The 19,253-nt window shown below is 36.7% G+C and overlaps 2 protein-coding genes across 3 annotated transcripts in view; one reads left to right on the top strand and one right to left on the bottom strand.

The window, feature by feature from the left end:
- LOC307133915 (counting factor associated protein D-like) overlaps nt 1–19,253 on the bottom strand; it is a 536,798-nt gene that overhangs the window by 178,209 nt on the left and 339,336 nt on the right. The window lies entirely within an intron of this gene.
- Nucleotides 1–19,253, top strand: part of kcnq4 (potassium voltage-gated channel subfamily Q member 4) — a 97,721-nt gene that overhangs the window by 11,756 nt on the left and 66,712 nt on the right. The gene's annotated exons all lie outside the window — the stretch shown is intronic.

Below are 19,253 nucleotides of genomic sequence, written 5' to 3'. Positions count from 1 at the left end.
TATTATATTATATTATATTATATTATATTAATTATATTATATTATATTATATTATATTATATTAATTATATTAAATATATTATATTATTTTTCACTGTATAAATGGGCCTTTATACATGAAAATAAAGTCCAAGGGGATAGTTGGAGGTCCAAGGCATCAAAAAAATAGCAAAATATCTTATTCTTTATCCTGTGACAGGTTTGGCTCAACTACTTGAATTCAGAGAAAAGGGGAGTGTGAAAATTGATAAAATCATACTTTTTTTTTTTATTAACCTCACTTTCGGTTTTGCCAAAGTTACTGCATTTGCTTTTAAGGCAGATTAATTAACAAACAAATGATTATTGTGTGAATTTATAGCTTTATGAAAAGATTGTAGCGCTCCGAGGTCATCTGCATATAAGATATCTTGAAACCGGACGCTTTGAAGTGACACAGTAAAAATGTAGATGAGCATTCTTTAAATAATTACATTGGCTCTTTTTCCAATGAATGAAATACAGTGAGAGTTATTAACAGTACCTGACGTGTCAAGGTTACGACTCTCATGTTTCAGACACCCAGTGTCTGATTCTCTGAGCAGTTTCTATTAGAGCCTGGGCATGTGATGTAAATTCTGCCAATGTGTGGCATTAGTTTCTCGATTTAACCATCCTAGAACAGACATGACATGGGCAATCAATCTAACTAGATGTTGTCAGACCAGATGTGTGATCCACTGAATGTCCTTTGGTGCCTTTTAGACAAATCTGAGTAATTATACAGTCCTATGATAAAGTCAAGTTAATTGTTGGTAGTGGTACTTCAGCCAGAGTCTCTTAAATGTCTGCGTTATCCTGTGAATGTGTGTTAATGTGAAACTTTAACTGTAGATCAGAACCATCTGCATGGCTCGGGGAAATGAAGTAGCACATTGATCATTAAATTGAGACTGCAATTAAGCACGGGGTGTAATGTCTTGATCGCTTAATTAGCTCTGCTCTGTGAGGCCGCTGGAGGCAATGTGTTTCTCTCATGGTACCTTGTTTTTGGCACAACTGTTGTGAAGAGCTGCTCTAAGAAGCTTTTTCGTTCTGATTTTACGGTTAACACTCCTTCTCTCTCTCTCGTCTAAAGCACAGCAGTAGGGAATGACGTGAGATGGTCAAGATTTCGACTAAAGCCTTTGGGTGTTGGGTGGAAATTTCTATATTTCATTTTTTTTTATTATTCATAAATCGGGTGGAAATCGGGTTGGGTGGAAATTTCTATATTTCATTTTATTTTATTATTCATAAATCATTACTTATGCTCACCCTTTATGTCTGTCTGTGGGTTTTGCAATTATTTAACCAATGAAAAGTAAGAGCTTGTGACTAAACCCTGTCACTCCATTGGATCCTTAAACTGTCAGTCAAACCTCATAACTCCACCCACCTCTATCTTGAATGAAGCGCCACACGCATTTTAAAGCGTCTCTGCTTGTTTGCAATGCAAGTGTATTTGCAAATATTTGAGTATGCTAATTCATACATTTAAATTAAAATGATCAACTTAAATATTTTTAGTAATGGAAATTTGGCTAGCTTTAACTAGCTAATTCAATAAATGCTACCTTGCTAATTGGTAACACATTGCTTTAATAGCATTAGTATAGCATAACACTTGCTAAATGAGTACAGTAATATACAACATTTAACATGTATTTGTTCTCAAACTAAGCTCATGCTCCACTCGTCACAATGATGGAAACCCCCCACAAAAAAACCCAACATAATAGAAACTCTTCTAAACTAACAAAACAAAACATTAATCACTACTAAATATCCCACTTAACATTAATCTTGCACAAAAAACATTATATCACACTTAATTTATAGCTTTTACTCTCCCTTTTGAGTGTCATGGCAAAGCTTGCTGGGAAATAGAAATCCCAGCCCAGTTTCCGTAAAATTTAAGTTAGTCTAAATAAAAAAAACGGGTCAAACAATTCAGATTACTTGTCAGTTTTGTGAACTCAAAATAAAAAGAAAGTTCTAAATACTCATAAAAGTTAATTTGATTAAACTAATTTGTTTGATTTGAGTTGGCTCTACTCAAACCAATTAATTATTTTGAGCGTTAGGGTTTACAATATAAAGGCTAATGTTTTTTGTATTTGAGGAGCAGAGAAGAGTGTCTTAGTCTAGCCTTTGTCATCGAGTCACAGCCGATACTGTCTTAAATAGCCTGTGAGAAGCACTTCATATTTTATGAACTTGAGATTTTGTCCAAATGACAGAAGAAACTGAGTGTCCACATAGCTACAGTAAACTTTATAACCTGTAAGATGATGAAAATATAATGCACTTACTGCCTCAGATGCGGCCGTTCTAATGATGGACAAAACATGTATGTCCGACCTTCGCTGATCAAAATCCTCCATTTGAGCTTGATTTTGGTGAAATATGAATAATATAATGACACAAGCAAGTGTCTGACCATATATAAAGCCACAGAAAAGTGTTTTTTAGGACAGTTTTGCACCTTACAGAGACGATTATTATATTATATTATATTATAATATAGCAACATTATATAATAATGAATTAAGATGAATATCACTACAATGATAGTTGTGAGCATCTGTGACAACCAACTCTTATTTTACACAGAAAGTTGAAGGTTTGCCAGGTGGCACAACAAGTACAATATTGTTTCCTACAATTGACGTTACTGTATTTAAAGCTCAAAATATGATTTGGGCCTGGTTTCACAGATAATGCTTATATTAAGCCTGGTTTGCATCTTGAGACAAAACAATGGCACTGACATATTTTAAGATAAGTCAGTGCAAGTTGCTTGAAATATTTTGTGATTTTAGGACATTTATGCCCGGTTTCATAGACAAGGCTAAGGCTTAAAGGGTTAGTTCACCCAAAAATGAAAATTCTGTCATTAATTTCTCACCCTCATGTCGTTTGACACCCGTAAGACCTTTGTTCATCTTCGGAACACAAATGAAGATATTTTTGTTGAAATCCGATGGCTCAGAAAGGCCTCCATTGGCAGCAATGATATTTCCTCTCTCAAGACCCATAAAAGGCACTAAAGACGTCGCTACAAAGTCCATCTCACTACAGTGGTTCTACAAAAACTTTATGAAGCGACGAGAATAGTTTCTGTGCGCAAAAAAAGAAAATCAAAATAACTTTACTTTACAGATATATTGCAAAAAAGGCGCCCAACCAACATACAGCAGCCTGTGAGATACGCTGATTCTACTTGGTCGCGCGCACCACTACTACTTCATGAAGAACGTAACCGAGAACAGAGCGTCATTATCGTCAAATATCAAAAGAAACATTGTTATCGCTTTCAAGGTAGTAACATACTAACTGTTCATGTTCAATTAAAGTAATACTGTTCGTATGTGCTTAATAAAAGAGCCTCAACAGGGTGCGGGATTGTTTTGTCCCCAAAAGTTCAGCCGTCACAAAGCAGTAATTACCACACATCTTAACTATAAAAAACCTAAACAATTAACATTAAAATTGCAACAAATACATGTGCAGAATACACTGCTTAAAATAAGCCTAAAATGCAAAATAACAAGACCAACTGAGGATAGTAAGAGTTATGGGCAAGCACAAACGTAACAAAACATTTGAATTAAAAAAGTAATTTATATAGTACAAACTTGTGAAAGTAAATACAATTATAAATGTTCAAATATTTGTTAGTTTTATTTATCATATTCATTTTATTTTTGTAATGTGTTTTTGTTAAGTCATGTTATAATATTGTTTTGAACTGCTTGTGGTTACTATTAACAGTTTTCATTGTTTTTGTTTGTATTTGTTTTGTTTTTTTAGTGGGTGTGTTGAATTGTATTAAATCCAGACCAAAAATCCTAATAATCAAACTAAATCCTAATAATTATTAATGTTAATAACCTACAACAACAACAAAACATTCAAAAATGTATTGTCCTTGTTTTTTAATTAAAAGTTAATAGCAAATGAGATTTTAGTGATATTTTGACCACTCAAATAAGAAATGTCCCCGGTTTCCATTTCAGAAACCTGGTCACCTTATCTTTAAGCCGTGTCTATATGTCCTATAATCACAAAAGATTTCAATCAAAGATGGGATTGGATTAGTGGAAAAATATAGGTAATTTGCTTTACATCTGTTGCCTTACATCTGTGGAGAACAAATCTACCACACTTTCCTCAGGGAAGACTGAGGGACAAAATGCATTGTTCTGTCCACTTTGTTTGGTGAAAATTGAGCCATTACATGCAAGTCAGGCAGAGAGGACACCTGCTGCTGTTGCTGAAACAAATTCCTCTGTTGTGACACTGAGCCATTGCTAGGACACCAGAGGAACCTTTGACTCTGTTAGTCCTACACAAATGGCTGGGAGCCTGTAAAATGTTTATGCATGGAACAGGCTGCTTTTTTTATCACTCCTGCACCCGCCCCAAATTAAGATGACTTGTCAAGGAGGGTAAACTTACAAGCTATCGGTGTGAGAGACGGGGGGTCAGAGGTGAACATACGTAATGTACATGAGCGGATGCCTGGGATGCAGCTGGAGTTTTAGCAGGCCGAAGCTGACCTTTGTTTGCATCCGTTTTCCATAGCACCACATATAGAAAATCACATGCCAAACACAAGGGCAAAGGTTCTTGGGCTGTAAATCGCGGTGCAGGAGTTGTTAAACAGTCTTGAAATGAAGACGTGAACAGCAGTGGTTACAGACGAAAAATTGAGCTCTCATTTTGTTAGATGACTTCCCTTTTCATATCAATGACTTTCTGTCTGTCTTGATTTTGTTTTGTATTTTTCATCTGGATTAATGGAAGGGGCTTTGCAGCTTAATATAAAAAAGATGCAATGGTGTTGGCTGTTTTAGTACAAAAATGGACATAGCCAAAAGAGAAGGAAAATATGAAGCCTAGAGAACCGGAGGGAAAAGTGAACAGGCCTGCATTTTTATCTCCTTTAGGATTCAGTATGTTTTGCAGTTTTACCTTTTCTTTAACTTTAAGCAGTCAGCCAGAAATAACAGCTTGTCCAGAATTGGTGTTCGGTCCCTCAAAGTGCTGTACGCTTGAGTTTGAGTTAGTAAATATATAATAAAAATTGCGCTCCCTCGGCACAAACTCATAGTCTCGCACAGTGGAATTGCGTGTGTAAGAAATGCTTTTGTGCTCGTAGTGCTGTTCAATAATGCATTTTTGTGCTTTTAAAGAAATTATGCTGCGATCATAAACCCAATGGGGATAGGACCCTCCTCTCACGGGAAGGTCATTGATTTTTTTTCCCCGTGGTGGCCGTGACCTTTTCATGTCTAGCTGCTGACTAGAGGAGCCACCAAGATTTTTGGGAGACACAGCATTAAAGGAACACTTACATTTTTTTGAAAATAGGCTCAAATAGGCTGTAGTTACGATTTTCTAGACCGATATGGCTAGGAACTATACTCTCATTTTCAGGCGCTGTGTAATATCATTGCGCCGCTGCACTCATGGTACGGCAGCAAAGTTCCTTTATTATTACGCAGGAATGACAGTATAGTTCCTAGCCATATCGGTCTAGAAAATCGCAACTTTTCATTTTCCGTCGGCCTTAGTGCACGATGTAACTACAGAAGAGTCAAGTTTTAAATAGGAAAAATATTTGGTCATTTTTGAGCGAGATGCTAACGGTCTAATCAGATTCAATGATCTATGCTAAGCTATGCTAAAAGTGCTACCGCCAGACCCGGAGATCGGCTGAATGGATTCGAAAAACGGTAAAACTCAACTGTTTAACTCTAGGAGAGTTGGAAAATTAGCCTATTTTCAATAAAAGTGGAGTGTTCCTTTAAAGATGCCAGGGACACGTTCAAGTTCAAACCGGTGCGCAACGTTTTGCTACGGTTTCCGGGTTGAACGTCATGTTTCCTGGAAACGGTGTGCAATGGGTTTGAGATGGGTTTTCTCTCGTTTGGTGGGTGTGTCAAATATGTCAGCCCAATGTAACAATACCAAGTAAAGTTGTTTACAGATGTGTCCGCTGCAGCTCGGCATACGCAACAATTGAAGATATTAGAAGACGTGATTGTCGTAAGAGTTTTATAGTCAAATATAGCATATCAACATGATGATGTAGTTGTTTATATTTTTAGCTTCATTGCAAGGCACATTTATTTATATACCAAATTTCGTACACAAGGCTTATCAAGTGCTTTACATAAAAATGAGAGACAATACAAGGTAATAAAAAAGTAAGAACTAGAAATAAAATAATTTAAATTAGAATTGATTACCAGGAGATAAAAAAGTTAATCAAATGGCATGGGGATGTTCTCTTTTACTCTGGATGGCAAGGGCAGTGATTGCATGTATTTTGCAGTATTAAACACGTATTTATACCGATTTCATCAGGCTCTGAAAATTCTTGAAAATGAATGGCCTTCTCAGCTGCCATAGTTGCAACTCTTACGTCATCAGAACAGGGTGTTCAACGCAGCACCGTTTCCGTTTAAAAAAACGTTTTGCAACGTTTTATTTGTAGTAAAGGGCCACAGACAAACTACATCCACCTCTGGATGGCACGACGATGATTAATTTAATACACATGCATTAACAGGCTTTTAAACATAATGATGGCAGACACTTTTCCAGTGAGCAGGGTTGTTATGATAAAGTGTGTTTTTTAGATTTGAGTCTGAGTTTTTTTTGTGTTTTCTCAGGTTACGTTCACACTGCGAGCCTTAGAGCTCAATTCCGATTTATTGCTCAGATCCCATTTTGTTGTATAGCTGTTCACATTGTTGTTTTAAATGTGGCCAATATCAGATTCCAGTGTGAACAGATCGGGTCCTGGACTGACCTGCATGCACAAAAGAACAATATAAAGTAGTTGCCAGCACGCTATCACAGGACTGTAACCACCATAGACATTGAGGGGGACAAGTCCCTCCGAATAATTAGAAATGGCCAAATTGCCTGTGGTTAGAAGCAGAGTTTCTTGTTTGCATGACATGTGGACTTAATAAATCCTTATCTTGAGCAAAATAAGCAAGCTGACATATAACACAATCTATATCTTTTATTTCAAATACATACAAATGTAATAGGCAAGGCAAGGCAAGGCAAGTTTATTTGTATAGCACATTTCATACACAGTGGCAATTCAAAGTGCTTTACACAGAAATGAAGTTAAAATAGTTATAAGTGAATAAAATAAAAATATATATAGTATAATAGTTATAAAAGGAATTAAAAGGAAATTAAAAGGAAATAAAAATAAAGATGAAATCCCCTATCTGGGGTGGAAGAAAATGGAGAGTCAGGTTTACTTTAAAAATATTTGTCAGGTAACTGTGGGTTTAGACAGTACCCTTACAGACAAATCTTCTTGGCCATAATATACGTGTTTTAGTTTGTCAAGATATTTAAAGCATTGTTTTTGAAGAGTGCGCGTGTTCTAGTGTGTAAGAACGAGCCAATGATTGAATCTGGAAATAAAGCAAAATATTTGAGAAAAATAAGAATTAATCCTCAGGTGCCATGTCCATAATTTATAGCAAAAAATCGAGCATGAATTCGATCTCCAAAAAATTCATTAAAAGCAGTTATTACTCCACCACCTGCGTGACATCATTAACCAACTTGGTTGAATGACAGATTTGCTACAATGCGGTTTCGGGAAACAGTCGTGACTAGCTAGTGGATTTCTTCAACGAAGCATCATACTATGATAGTTAAGCAGTGAGTTATGTCGTTGTACGGGAAACGCATCCCAGAATGAGTGAGTGAGTGGCCAATCAAATGAAAGAAGGCGGGGCTTTCTGTTCAAATTCCTATGCCACACTTTAGTTATAGCAGTGAAAGAGTGCGACAGATGTAAGTAGCTAAACATTTAATATTTGACAACTGTCTTACGATAAAAACCAACAGTAATATCAATATCAATTATAAATGTCACCATTTTTAATTGAAAATATGACATCACTGAATTTGACGGGACAGTTTTACATATTAGGCAGACGAAAATAAGAGTGAATGTGAAAATATTATTTGCAAATAGTTTACTTCATAACTACAATAGAACTACAAAGAACTTTTGTTTTTTGTTTTTTAAATAAGATTTTATCCAACTACCTCTATTCATTTCTACTGGACCTCAGTATTGACCTGCCAAATCCAACGTTGATTTTTTAATTTCTTTTACAAGTTTTCTATCTATAGTTTCTCATATTCCTACATGTGTCCTGATTCCAGTAGATAAATATCAGACTTTACAACATGGGCTTATGAGAGCGTGCGTTTAAATCCTCATTATTTATAGATGAAGGATTGAGATGGATGCAACTTTCACAGTACAGTTCCTTTACACAAATCAGATGAACTACAATCTGCCTAAGATGGATGTTGTCCAGACATTGAAATGAATGCTAGTGTTGCTTCAGGACCCATATTTTATATTGTTAAATCGTGTGGTGATCCATCACAGTACCAGAATTGTTTATTGAATATAACTTTCTGCTCAGCATATTCATTTCACCTGCTCGTGACTGCAGTGTTGCTTGTTTCCCATTAGCCAGCTTTATTGGTTAGCGTCAGTGGAGTGTAAATTCTGCCCCATTAAAAATACCCAATATTTATTTATCACTCTCCGTTCCATAATATGCTCCAGCGGTGCATTATCTCTTTTTCTCACACCACCTTTAATTTACGCTCAAGCTACGGCACCCCCTCTCATGCCCATACTACTCCATCGCAGTGCCTATCCGCTCATTTGACTTGTGGTGATAAGGTGAATTAGGTGGAAGAAGAGGAAATGCCTTTTGAGTCGTCCTGACAAGAGCTATAGTTGAGGGCACATTTATGATTGATTATTAAGTACTTGTGAGTGGACTATTGCCTCAGGCCTTTGGCCTCACTTAAGTCTCAATACTCAGGATAGTCCAATCCTTCCAGGATGAATTTTCAAATGTTTAGATAGGTGTTTCACATTGCCTTTTCGTCTTGTCATTTTTTGTTGATTTTTTTTTTGTGTGGATTTTGATGAGTTTCATTTTTGTGTTTTGTCTTGTTTTGGTTTTGTTTAGTTTAATTAAATTTTTAGTTTTGTCATGTTTGTCAAATTGATTTGGTTTTGTTTAGTTATTTTTTTAATTTAGTTATTTTTTATTGAAATGTTTTGGTTTTGTTTAGTACATTTTTTTTTTAGTTTTGTCATGTTATGTTGAATTGTTTTTGTTTAGTTTCATTTTTTATTTTGTCATGTTTTGTCGAATTGTTTTGCTTTTGTTTTGTTTCATTTTTTTGTTTTGTCATTTTTTGTTGAATTGTTTTGATTTTGCTTCGTTTCATTTTTTCGTTTTGTTGAATTGTTTCTATTTTGTTTTGATTGGTTTAATTTTTTGTCATGTTTTGTTGAATTTTTTTGATTTAGTTGAATTTTGTTTATTTTTTTGTTTTAGTTTGGTTTTTATTAATTTTCTTTTTTGTTTTGTTTCATTTAATTGTTTATTTTAGTTTCTTTTAGTTAGGTTTGTTTCAGTGTTTTGTTTTGGTTTGTGTCAGTTAAGTGTCCTTTGTTTTATTTTTTGTAATTTTCTGTTAAATAGTTTTTATTTAAATTAGTTAAATTTTTTGTTTTGTTGAATTGTTTTGGTTTGGTTTTGTTGAATTGTTTTTATTTTGTTTTGATTAGTTTAATTTTTTGTTTTATCATGTTTTGTCAAATTGGTTTGATTTTGTTTATTTTTTGTAATCTTGTTTTGAATTGTTTTAATTTGGTTTTTGATTTTTTCTTTTTTTGTTTTGTTTATTTAATTGTTTGTTTTAGTTCCTTTTAGTTAGGTTTGTTTCAGTGTTTTGTTTTGGTTTGTGTCAGTTAAGTGTCCTTTATTGAATTTTTTGTCATTTTCTGTTAAATAGTTTTTATTTAAATTAGTTTAATTTTTTTTGTTTTGTTGAATTGGTTTGGTTTTGTTGGATTGTTTTTTATTTTGTTTTGATTAGTTTCATTTTTGTTTTGTCATGTTTTGTTGAATTGTTTTGATTTTGCTTGATTTTGTTTATTTTTTGTAATCATGTTTTGAATTGTTTTGATTTGGTTTTTGATTTATTGTCTTGTTATTGTCTTTTTGTTTTGTTTCATTGAATTGTTTATTTTGGTTTCTTTTAGTTAGTCTTGTTTCAATGTTTTGTTTTGGTTTGTTTCAGTTAAGTGTCCTTTATTTATTTATTTTTGTCTTTTTGTTAAATAGTTTTTATTTAAATTAGTTTCTTTTTTTTGTTTTGTCATGTTTTGTTTCATATAATTGCTTGCTTTTGGTTTCTTTCCACTTTTTTGTGTTGTCATGTGTCATCTAGTTTAATTTATTGTGCATTTTATTTGAATTGTTTGTTTTGCTTTGATTTCTTTCAGTTAGTTTTGTTGAATTTTTTCATGTTTAGTGTTTTTTCTTTTTGTTTAAAATGAGTTGCATTTGATTTTTTTGTCCTGTTTTTTTTTTAATTGTTTCTAAAGTTTTATTTTGTTTCATTTCATCTTCTTACAAAACATTTGACTCCAAGGCTCTTTACGATGGTGTGGTTATTTTCTCAGGCTGTTGCTCAGCAGATTGAGTTAAATGAGGTGTGTGCAGGGAATGCTCGCTTTATCTGCATTAGTTCACACTGTTTATTAAGGCTTTGAGTGACTTCATTATGTCTCATCCTCAGAGGAACTACATCTAGAGGAGGCTGGCGATTACTGCTCCTATGAAAGACGTGCTTTTTTTTTTTTCTTCCAAGAAAAAATGTGATTATCATCACACTAATTAGATTTTATTAGAACAGAGGAGGTGATTATGCAGGAATCACTCTCACAGCCTTTGGATGTCTGGGTGGTGGGCCACTGTAGTCACACACACACACTCAGGAAATGTGAGAGGAAGTTCGCCATTTCCACTCAAGACCAAACGTGCATGGCAGTTTTGTTCTGAATTATTTGACCTGGCCTCCTCCATTCACTCTTCACATCTTTGGGAGTGTTTGCATGATGGGAAGCTGGTGCTAAACTGATGTCGCATTACACCCTGCCACATTCTGTTCATGGTGACGCGTCCAGTTGGCACTGCCAGCTTTACTCAGGTTCCTGATAAATTTATACCAGGGGAAGGTTATTCATTGCTAATGTTATGTGTGGAGACGTGGTGTGTGTTTTTATTTTGTCTATCCATGCTATGGCAGCTGACAACACCCAATTTAGGGTGATTGACAAACAGACCAAAATAGTTTGATCTCAGGCCCTATTTCCACCTGCTATTAAGATGCGTTTTGGGCGGATCACAAGTGAACAAGGGAGACACTCCCATTTACACCTGGTGTTTAAATCCATCTCTTTTGTCCATTTTCAACCACTTCTGTCCTGATTTCTTCGAGGGTCTTTGGTCGAGTAAATGAATGGGTTTTTTCAGATCTTTGATCTAATGGACAAAATAAGCTCATGCAATTTACACATAAAGGCCCGAGATGACGTTAAACACACGGAGAGCATCAGCTTTCGTTTGTGCTCTGACAGCCGAAGCAAGACCAGCCAAACTCTGTATGTTAGAAATCAGGAATGGTGGGAGAACATTGTGCTTGGTACATTTTTCGTCTTCAAACTAAACTTGGGTCTTCAGTCAACAAAGTTTAAATCCCGATGGGCTAGTGCGCTTCCCATAATGTTTGCCTGTTAGGTCAGTAGGCGGAGAGGTGGCGTTTTTTTCAAGTCATGCGATCTCACATGAGCGTTTACACTATGAAAGCAATCCGGTCAAATGTGTTTTCAACTACCTCTGGAAGTGGTCAAAACTAGTGGACAAGCTCAAAAACTTTTAGACGTGTTCACACCTGTCTTTAGCGTCGTCCACTTGTGATCAGATCGACCAACCCACATGGAAAGAACCTTTATGAGGATCTATGCGCATATATGAAAGCTATATGCAGTTTATATCCACATATATGCTGCATATATACAGCATATATGCACAGATATGATCATATATATGCTGCATATATGCGTATATATGCCACATATAGGCATATACAGGCCATATAGGTCTCCTGTATTGCTTCTTTATATCCACATATAAGCCCTATACATAAAAGATATGTCTCCTATATAGCTCATGGCAGGATCTGGTCATTATGTAGCTCATATCTCACTTTGGCAACTGTCATACATGATGCCTAGCTCATATTATCTATTATCAATGCAATAACTAAGAACTAACTAAAAAAAATTATGCAAGAACTTATATATGTGCGAACACATGAAATTGGTATCACATGTAATTGGCATGTTATGGAATTTAACTATGGCAAGTAGGTGAGAGGAGATGGAAAGCTATGATGTCTACACGTTTTCCTGAAACATTTACAAGGTCGATTCTTTCTTGTATGAAGATAGTGGAAAAGAAGGAAATGTATAACAAAATGGTTTGTCGTTTTTTTAATTTTGTCAATCAAGCCTTTTTTCCAATTTCAAGTCACTTCCAGATTCACATTACAGCTCATACACATCCACACATTCACCGTTACATCCACCAATTGCAATGCAAAATGCAATGTTTTCTATATTTTCTTAATGCAGTTTCTAGATGAATATGGCTGAAAGGTCATTACAGTCGAAATGTAGCAACAACACAAAAAGTACATAGGTGAACATATAGGTGCATATATACGTGCATTTATGTACCTATATAGGTATATGTATGCACGTGTGTATATATGTACACAAATATGTACATATAATATAGGAAAACGGCCAATTTTATATATGTCACATATATTAAAAACCTATATCAAAACCTATATTAAAACATATATGTTCATATAGATTATTTCCATGTGGGAAAACACATCTTAATACCAGGTGTAAACAGGCCCTCAGATTCGTACAATCAGTAGGACTGTAAATGGTAACATTAGTTATTGCAATAGTTAACATGAAATAACAGTTTTCATACTAAAATATAATAAAAAATATAATTATTTTAATGTATAGGTAAAATACCATTTATTTTATACTATTATACTCACCAAGTCTTTTTTGTTAAAAATATATAGTAACACTTTATTTCGAAAGTAATTTTGTTTGCAACTACATGTCAACTAACTCTCAATAGAGTATTAGTAGACTGTCTGCTTAATAACACTTTATTTTGATGCTCCCCAAGCTAACCCTATAATCTAAGTCTACTAATACTCTAAATGAGAGTTATTAGTTGACATGTAGTTGTAAACTTACTTATAGCTAGTAGAATGTCTAAAGTGGGCGATTTAAATAAAGCGTAACCAAATATATATATATATATAAAAATTATAGCAAAAACTATATTATGACAATTTAAATATATTTTCATTATATATTTAATATATTTCAAAATGTAATGTATCATGTATCCATGATCAATTAAAGTGAAAAAAAAACTTCTTTACACTACAACTCTCAAATCTCATATGCCAGTTTAAATGCACGGTGTCATGCCAGGTTTAACATCAGTGCTGCAAAACGTCATGTCGTTCATATATTGCTATACAAATTTGAATGTGCATTTTCAAAACGAAATTAAGATGAAAATCTATTAAAAAGGTGCAAGAGCCATTGCAGTAAAAGGTAGTGTGATACGGTGGTTCGTCCTTGTGACAGAGCACTGGAGAAGAAGTTCTGATGCGGTGTATTCATTTCTCCTTTCGGGGCAGAAATGTTTCCCGCGGGACGACCTGTCTCTCCCAGGATGAGGCGCAGTGGGTTTTAAGTTTCCAGGATAATGACGAACAGGAGCTTGGACCGTTCTCCAGCTGATAGGCTAGTGTTCGCACTGTAATTTACAAACGCTGACTCAGGGTTAAGATTGTGTGCATTCTGCCGTTTGTTAGTGTTAATTTTCCCAATGAATCACGGTGATTAATTGCCATGTTAATCTAGCAAGTGAATAAATGCCAGTCAAATCACTGCTTTCACAAAGTCGGCCTTGCTTAACAGATATCCTGGAGCAAGTAAACAGTAACGCAACCATGTGCAACCTTCGTCATGTTTATCAAGTGAGGAATGCAATAACACTGTAGATTTATTGACGTAATTCGGTATCCATCTGAATCTGTGATTCACAACATCCCCTCCCGTAGAGATCAGGCGGCGACCTGCGTTTTAAGGCAGCGAGAGATGGAAAGACCAAAGGCCCAAAAGTGCATAGCGTGTAACGTGATCCACACCAGTGTTGATGCCCCCCTAATCTGCTGTAATCTCTGTTTATGTAATGTTATTTTTGCCAGGCTAGAATCAGAGTCTGACGTTTCTGGTGCAGGCCTTTGAACGAGGCTTATTTTAAGTGGACTAACCATCTTGCTGCTGACAAACACAGTCATAAAAGTGTGAACATATTCAGAGCTATAGTTCATCACCAGAGATTGAAGCATGATAGGGATGCTTCAAATACTTCCGCCTTTAGAACATTGTCTTTTGTGAGTATAGCCGAGGGACATCTCTAGCATTTGATCCTGCTTTCATGAACACCTTCACAGTGAGTGTCAGTCGCATGAAGTCTTCATTGTTGAGAGGTTTAGTTTACGTTGGGGGTTAAAATAAGCTTAGCCCTTCCTCCTTTGCACTGGCATCATCAATTATTCATGTCATTTCCTGCCATCTGCCACCCAAACCTTAATAACGTCACAAGGGTTTAAAGTTTAGCCCCTTTTGGTATAGATGAACTACACCATTGGGTTATAAAGCGTCTTTTTCAAGTGACCACTCACAATTAGCTATGTATTTGAAAAAAAAATGTAATATTTATTGCTAATATAAATATTAACATGTTAACAAATAGTAATATTAAAGGGCCCTTATATGCTCATTTGCCAGTCTACTTGAATAGGTTTACATGATGTAACGTTCATTTTAGTTTCTGTTTCTTTAAAACCTGCCTTCTGAAAAGAGTAGATTGCTTTGCTCTGATTGGTCAGTCGACCCTAGTCTGTTGTGATTGGTCTACGCTTAGAGTGTGTGTCAGAAATGTAATGGCCCCTCATCATAACCGGTGAGTATCTGCTTCAGAAGCTTCCTTAAGGCTCAGATATACACTATATTGCCAAAAGTTTTGGGACGTCTGCCTTAACATGCATATGAACTTTTATGACATCTCATTCTTAATCCGTGGGGTTTAATATGGAGTCGGCCCAGCCTTTGCAGCTCTAACAGCTTCAGCTCTTCTGGGAAGGCTTTCCACAAGGTTTAGGAGTGTGTTTATGGGAATCTTTGACCATTCTTCTAGAAGCGCATTTTGTGAGGTCAGGCACTGATGTTGGACGAGAAGGCCTGGCTCACAGTCTCCGCACTAATTCATCCCAAAGGTGTTCTATCGGGTTGAGGTCAGGACTCTGTGCAGACCAGTCAAGTTCAAATACACAAAACTCGCTCATCCATGTCTTTATGGACCGACGCTTTGTGCACTGGTGCGCAGTCATGTTGGAACAGGAAGGGGCTATCTCCATTCTGTTCCCACAAAGTTGAGAGTATGAAATTGTCCAAAATGTCTTGGTATGAAGAAGCATTAAGAGTTCCTTTTACTGGAACTAAGAAGCCAAGCCCAACCCCTGAAAAACAACCCCACACCATAACTCCCCCCCCCTCCACCAAACTTTACACTTGGCACAATACAGTCAGGCAAGTACCGTTCTCCTGGCAATCGCCAAACCCAGACTCTTCCATCGGACAGAGAAGCTTGATTCGTCATTCCTGAATTCATTGAGCTCACTGAGCTCTTTCACAAATGTTTGTAGAAGCGGTTGCATGCCTAGGTGCTTGATTTTACACTCCTGTGACCATGGAAGTGATTAGAACACCTGAATTCAATGATTTGGAGGGGTGTCCCAATACTTTTGGCAATATAGTGTACTTCAAGTGAAATCGGAGAACAAATTGGTGTGACATCGTTTCCAACAAAATCAGTGCAAAACTAAGTTTGTTTTGGGCTGGTAAACGCCATCGAAGTACCATTGGTCCGTGGCGATGACTTAATAGGTAGGTGTATCTCTGAAGCTCCGCTTTTTTGACGTGGAAATCTTTTCTGGTTCATTTCTTCTGTTCAGTCCTTTGAGGTCAGACGCAAGTAAAAACTTGAACATATTGGAGAGCTGCTTTATGGTAGAAAATGAAGACACTGACACTGTTTTTCATGCAAAATACTGTAAAGCTGCTTGCTTTTAATCGTATAAAGTGATATATAAACAAACGTGACATGACTTCACTGGAGTGCTGAAATGCAGAGCTTGTGCAAACATCCACATCACTATGATCAGATGCTTTCTTAACGGCTGTCTTCTCACGGCTCTTATATCTGTTGTGTGTTTATTTTGTTATTGAGAGGAAAGCGTGCAGCACATATTTAGATATTCATCTAAACGTAGCTCTCAGCAGTGTGGGGGCATCGGATGTTCGCTGCTCACGTACACTCACCCAAAGGATTATTAGGAACCCCATACTAATACTGTGTTTGACCCCCTTTCGCCTTCAGAACTGCCTTAATTCTACGAGGCATTGATTCAACAAGGTGCTGAAAGCATTCTTTAGAAATGTTGGCCCATATTGATAGGATCGCATCTTGCAGTTGATGGAGATTTGTGGGATGCACATCCAGGGCATGAAGCTCCCGTTCCACCACATCCCAAAGATGCTCTATTGGGTTGAGATCTGGTGACTGTGGGGGCCATTTTAGTACAGTGAACTCATTGTCATGTTCAAGAAACCAATTTGAAATGATTCGAGCTTTGTGACATGGTGCATTATCCTGCTGGAAGTAGCCATCAGAGGATGGGTACATGGTGGTCATAAAGGGATGGACATGGTCAGAAACAATGCTCAGGTAGGCCGTGGCATTTAAACGATGCCCAATTGGCACTAAGGGGCCTAAAGTGTGCCAAGAAAACATCCCCCACAACATTACACCACCACCACCAGCCTGCACAGTGGTAACAAGGCATGATGGGTCCATGTTCTCATTCTGTTTACGCCAAATTCTGACTCTACCATCTGAATGTCTCAACAGAAATCGAGACTCATCAGACCAGGCAACATTTTTCCAGTCTTCAACTGTCCAATTTTGGTGAGCTTGTGCAAATTGTAGCCTCTTTTTCCTATTTGTAGTGGAGATGTAGTGGTACCCGGTGGGGTCTTCTGCTGTTGTAGCCCATCCGCCTCAAGGTTGTGCGTATTGTGGCTTCACAAATGCTTTGCTGCATACCTCGGTTGTAACGAGTGGTTATTTCAGTCAAAGTTGCTCTTCTATCAGCTTGAATCAGTCGCCCATTCTCCTCTGACCTCTAGCATCAACAAGGCATTTTCGCCCACAGGACTGCCGCATACTGGATGTTTTTCCCTTTTCACACCATTCTTTGTAAACCCTAGAAATGGTTGTGCGTGAAAATCCCAGTAACTGAGCAGATTGTGAAATACTCAGACCGGCCCGTCTGGCACCAACAACCATGCCACGCTCAAAATTGCTTAAATCACCTTTCTTTCCCATTCTGACATTCAGTTTGGAGTTCAGGAGATTGCCTTGACCAGGACCACACCCCTAAATGCATTGAAGCAACTGCCATGTGATTGGTTGTTTGGATAATTGCATTAATGAGAAATTGAACAGGTGTTCTAATAATCCTTTGTGAGTGTATCTAACTTCTTTTTATCATGCTATTCTCGCGTAGTTGGACGTATGAACATTGAGTTTACTCGCTTCATTCGCGCGTGACATTCACTTCATAACAGACGCCAATGAAGCGTCATGGGAGGAGCTTCTGCCAGCCGGCTCGTCTCGTTGCAAAATGGCTGACATGGATTGTTTTAAAAGCGGCGAATAAGCTCAATTTGCCAGCTTTAACTAGCTAGTCTCAATAGCCTATGTATAGCTCAAATAGAGTAAAGAGCGTTTTTTACAACTTACCAGATTGTCCGACCTCCTCAATCACTTTCTTCCAAGCTAGTTCCTTTTTATTCCTGTTTCTATAAAGTACAAAGATGTATCTTACAGCTCCGGGTATCCACATATGATTTTGTCCTCATTGTTGTCACTACTAGAGTAAGCTCCTCATTGGTTAACGTGGTGCGAATATCCGCCAAAGTTCAGATCTTTTAAACTCGCGCGTTTCGTACCAAACGCTCAATTCGCGTGAATTGCGCCGCAGAATGTCTATTCACGTCTATGCATTAACATGTAAATCAGTCGTGCAAAACGCTTCATTCGCGTCTGGTGTGAACGCACCATTAAGGTGCTGTAAATGCTACCTTAACAAGGCTAACTATGGCGTCAGTTTTGCTGTATTAGTTGGTGCCCGAGAATAATGACCGCCTAGAAGGAAAACACGGGGCAACCTGTCACTCACATGAGATCGACCAATAGCAAACCACAACCATTCAATCAATTTCAATCAAGACCCGCCTTACACTTTTTTCTTGTTCTAGAAGCAGTTTCACTCAGATATTTGTCACAATAGGGAAGAAAACCCTTTTGCAACTTCTGTTTCATGCTGACTTTAAAAACATGTAACTCATTTACATTTTCTCTTAATAGTTTGTATAATAGTGAATACTTTAGCCTTTATATAATATATAAAGTTGGTTTATTTTTAAAGCTCACTTTCAGTATAGACATACCTTAAAGACAACAAAAACGCTAAAGCCCTTAATCAGGGATACGCCATATTTATTTTTTTGACAGGAATGAAAGCGAGGCTGTGATGGATAGAAGTACAGTGTGTTCAGCTGACGAAATGTCTCTCTGAAATAAAAAATTGGACAAAAACTGTTTTGAAAGTTTGATCTACAACCTTTATACAGTGCGTGCCACTGTAAAGACTGCACGTCTATCCCTCTGTCTTGTTTTCATCTGCATTAAATTCAATATGGTGTCTAATCTGACAAAGGTCTATTGTCCAGGATAAAGATAGAGTGCATTGATCACACTTTGACCTTTCGTGACAACATGCCCCAAGGAGGAACTCAGTGTTCAAAATCAACAAAATCACTGCTGGAGAAAACAAATGCAAAATTGTTTAGATATTGACCAAGCGCTGACTTCCCTATGTGACAATCTCTCAGATTTGTTCTTCTACAACAATATAGTGTCATATCTGCTGTTATAATTCCTAATTAATTGCTCAATTCTGTGGTGTTTATACATCACGTACTGTTATGCTGTGTAATATAATGGTTAGAAATGGAGATTTTAGTGAACGGGGAACCCCTGTGAACGCAGCTCACC

Source organism: Gobio gobio (assembly GCF_949357685.1).
Source record: "Gobio gobio genome assembly, chromosome: 11".
NCBI lineage: Eukaryota > Metazoa > Chordata > Actinopteri > Cypriniformes > Gobionidae > Gobio > Gobio gobio.
The sequence above is the reverse complement of the archived record's forward strand: the minus strand, read 5'-3'. Positions and strand labels throughout refer to the sequence as shown.